Consider the following 4,167-nt stretch of genomic DNA (forward strand, 5'->3'; position numbering starts at 1 on the left):
CTTACATGCCGACACTTCTATTCTATATGTGAAACTTTCAAAGACTTCGATGCGAGCAAATACGTTTCTAGGGGTCAGATTGTTTTCCAATCGCTTCATGCTTAATAACCTCAGATGTGAAGAGCAAAAAATTGTATTGAGGTGGTAGCACTAATGAATATTCATCGTAATGATATAGTAGCGTTAAATATGATGAAATCTCGCTGCAATCACTCACTATTGCACTATTATGTGTGACTTTTTTATTTTATAAATGAAGATTCAATAAAACTTAATTTGATAGACTTGATTAAATCATAAGCACCAAGATTCCAGATCTTCTTATATAGCTTATAATAGTGTTGTATTAGTTGAATGAGATAATACACATATGACGGGATGCTTATTCCGTGGTATATTTTTTTTGTTCACTTGTATGTTCAGTAAGGTCGTCAGTTTTGTGATACGGCTCGTACCCGTATCCTTGCTGTCCACTCCTGTAAGGTCGTCAGTTTTGTGGTGCGGCTCGTACCCGTACCCTTGCTGTCCGCCCCTGTAAACTCGTCAGTTTTGTGATACGGCTCGTACCCGTATCCTTGCTGTCCACTCCTGTAAGGTCTTCAGTTTTGTGGTGCGGCTCGTACCCGTATCCTTGCTGTCCGCTTTTGTGGTCCTCAGTGGTTTATTAGGATTTTTCAACGTTGTATCCCTGAGGCTGAGACTCTGTTCCCCGGAGCTTTTGGACATAATAAATTGTGTGCCTTGTATAAAGGAATTGTGTATCGCCGAAGATCACCAATATATTAAGAAAAGTTCCTCGTGCTTATTCCTCCTCTCTCCAAACGCAAGGGAATTTAGAGCCGGACCAAAGAGCGACTCTTTAGCCCTTGTGTTAAAACCAATACGTAAGTCACCGTCAAGTCGGCACGCTACTCATAATTATTTCAACTTCGCGGCGGTGTTTCCGGTCACACACATTATCTTCATTTAAATTTGTTGACCATATTATTATAGTCTTTTTAAGAATTTGGATTCCTGTAGATTGCAAAATTTACACTAGTGCCATTGTTTTAACCAATTGAATTTTTTAGGCGTACAAACTGATTGTAGATTTTATGTATGTACCAAACTAGTGTTTTAATTACCTAAGTTTCATTAGCAAAAAGCCGCCATTAGGCAAGTCCTAAGCTTACGAACCGGTGTCTCATCGGGTGTGGCCGTGGGTGGGTCCAGGACTCATCATCCTGCACTCCTTTTAGGACTCTTCTATCCTACAACTTTTTCAAGGTCACAAGCTTGTCGCCAGCAATGCATCTTAACAAGTTCAGGCTTATAATCGCTGGCCAATGGTTACCCACAGTCGGCCACTTATGCTCATCCTTTAATTGCGATAATTTCCAGTTCACAAGGCTGGCAACTGCGGCCTTGATAAAAGGATTAAAAATGCATGTCCCTTGAGCCGGATCAAAACATCGACTTCAATTAGGCGCCGTTGAAAAAAAATTTGCTCATCAATAACAAGCTTTCTGACCTTGTAGATACTGTCCTGTTCTGCAACATTCCTGAGGATACAATCGCAAGATAATGATATAATTATTAATATAATAAGGATAGGTTTTGTTGAATGAGGTTTCTAAAAAATGTAAAAGATTGGTTATTCATTAGATATTATACTATTGATTCGCTTATTAGATTGGAGGTTAAACCGCCGGATGTGGATCGAGCTTGTTGCTGAAATTCCAAATGCAATCGAAAAAAATTCCGAGTCCGGGCCTGAAAAATATCCCTCAAATCTGTTATGATTTATAAACTTATAATAAACATGCAGATCATCGTTACATCAGGTTACCCTGTATGATATATACGTACAAATATTAAATTTATCAATTATCAGAATTTTTTTAGCAAATTGAGGATAGAAGATCATTATTTTCAACTCCCGCGGCTGCCTTGTAGGCTGCCTTGGCATTTCTGTGACGGTATCAAATGACAGGAATAAGCTTCAGGCCTTGCCTTGAATGTTATGGATGCGCGTCACACTTTCCTCCTACGCTTGTCTGCGTAACAGAGCGTTCAACAGAGCGGAACGGGTTACCATTTACTGTAAAATTAACTGCCATTGCCTGGAATTTTTTCAGGAACATTATAGACTGTGAGGAAGTCTTGCAAGGTCGCAATTTCCTTTCATTTGCGATGCGTATTTAACGCGTGAAAATTCATTTTACCCTGGGAGGTAAACCCGACAAATATGAAATATAATGTACAGCTAATTTACGATTACATTAAATGTAAAATTTAATAACACGCCTCATAGCTTAAACTCGGACGATTTGATTTTCAAGGTCGCATTTACTTGGTTTAAGATAAAATAATAAAATCATGTTTCACTGATTATTTTTTTATGCAAGTAGACAAAAATTTGGCTTCAGAAATTCAATTAAAATGTTACACAATCAAGATATATAGTTTTCAGCTCCTAAATATAGCGGAAAATCCGCATCGACATTCAATCATACTAAATAACTCTGCATACAGATAATGCTAATCATTAACTCCAATAATAATGCAATTAATCAAGATAACGGACAAAATGAGCACCTTCATAAGTCGCAGTTACTTGCCCAACACACTAATTTAAATCTGTAGTACCTTATATAGTGTATCGGCCGAATGAAGTGTATGTACGTCTGAATCAAGGCACCGTTACTTGTAGGGCAACATGGGGCAGCGCACCCCCCCCTTTTTTTAAACTAAATTTTTGATGAAGTTTTAATTGATACGAGGTGGTTCTTTATTTTGTTTAAAGGTACAACTAATGAGGAATGTATGATGTGAATTAGACGCCTATTGAATTATTCAATTTTTAATGAAACACTATTTTGTAAAAAGTGTCAAAATGGGCCCATTGCCCCACCCCTGGGGCAATGGGCCCATGGGCTTGGGGCAAGGCGCCCACCTTTGGACCCTTTACCACAATTGCATATTTTTCGTTTAAAAATGATAATACAACACTTTAGAGTTAAAAATAAGAAAAATGTAATAAAAAATATGTCATTCATTCATTTATTAACAACTCAAAAAATAATATCCTTAGCTTGAAAAAATATACTCTTGGCTTAAAAAATCTATCACTGACGTGAAGAAAAATATTTCGTTGACATAAAAATGTATATCCTTGACTTGAAAAATATATCCTTGCAATAAAAAATTCGTACTTGACATGAAAAAATGTATCCTTGACTAGAAAAATATATTTAATTGATCAGAGAAAAACTTCGTTCCAGTTTCGTCCATAATCCCGATATTATGTGCAGAAAATTCGTACCTAATCGTGATTTCAGCCAACACCATAAAAACTCATCAACTTTTGGCTCATTGGTGTTGAATGAAATCAACTTTTGGCAAGGCAATAGTCAATAACTCGATAAGGGGTCATAAATACGCATAACTAGAAACCAAACCTGCTGCCTTGAGGCGTCAAATCAAAAAATCATGCAATATGAAGTGTAATTTGTAATTCAAAAAGCTAGTCATAGTTTTGAAAACATTGAGACAAATCTAATGATGTGTAACACAAGACTTCACCATGGGCGCTTTGCCCCGTGACACGCGTGGGCCCGTTGCCCCCACTAGGTATCATTTCAATTTATATCGTGTCAACATTTTATTTTAAAAGCTAATAGTCTAAACTTGATCTGAAAATTATCCCTATAAATATTACTTTCGAAATATAATTCACAGTAATTTCAAAAGCTTCATCTACAGTAATCGAAAAAAATTTATTTAGCAGCAAAAAAATTTTTATCTGGACTAAAACAGTTATTCACAAATAACTTAATAACGCAAACACTTAGCAAAACGTAAATCCGTACACTTCATCCCAGTGAAACTGTCGACCGGCGGTAGAGAACACGGACCAATATCTGCCATACTTAGCGAGAAACCCGCTATGGGACCATGACCCGCAGTGGGCTCGCTGCCCCATGTTACCCTACTAATCAGTAGCACCCTAAAGTTTAATTAATCAGACGAACGAACATACGTTCGTATCAAGGCACCGTTACATGTACTAATCAGTAGCACCTTAAAGTGTAATTAATCAAACAAACAATCATACGTTAATATCAAGGCACCGTTACTAGTCTAACAGACCAACAGGCAGACGTGCGCATCAGCATGTGCGCCTAA

This window comes from Hyalella azteca, unplaced genomic scaffold, assembly GCF_000764305.2.
Source record: "Hyalella azteca isolate HAZT.00-mixed unplaced genomic scaffold, Hazt_2.0.2 contig2444, whole genome shotgun sequence".
In the NCBI taxonomy this organism is placed as follows: domain Eukaryota; kingdom Metazoa; phylum Arthropoda; class Malacostraca; order Amphipoda; family Hyalellidae; genus Hyalella; species Hyalella azteca.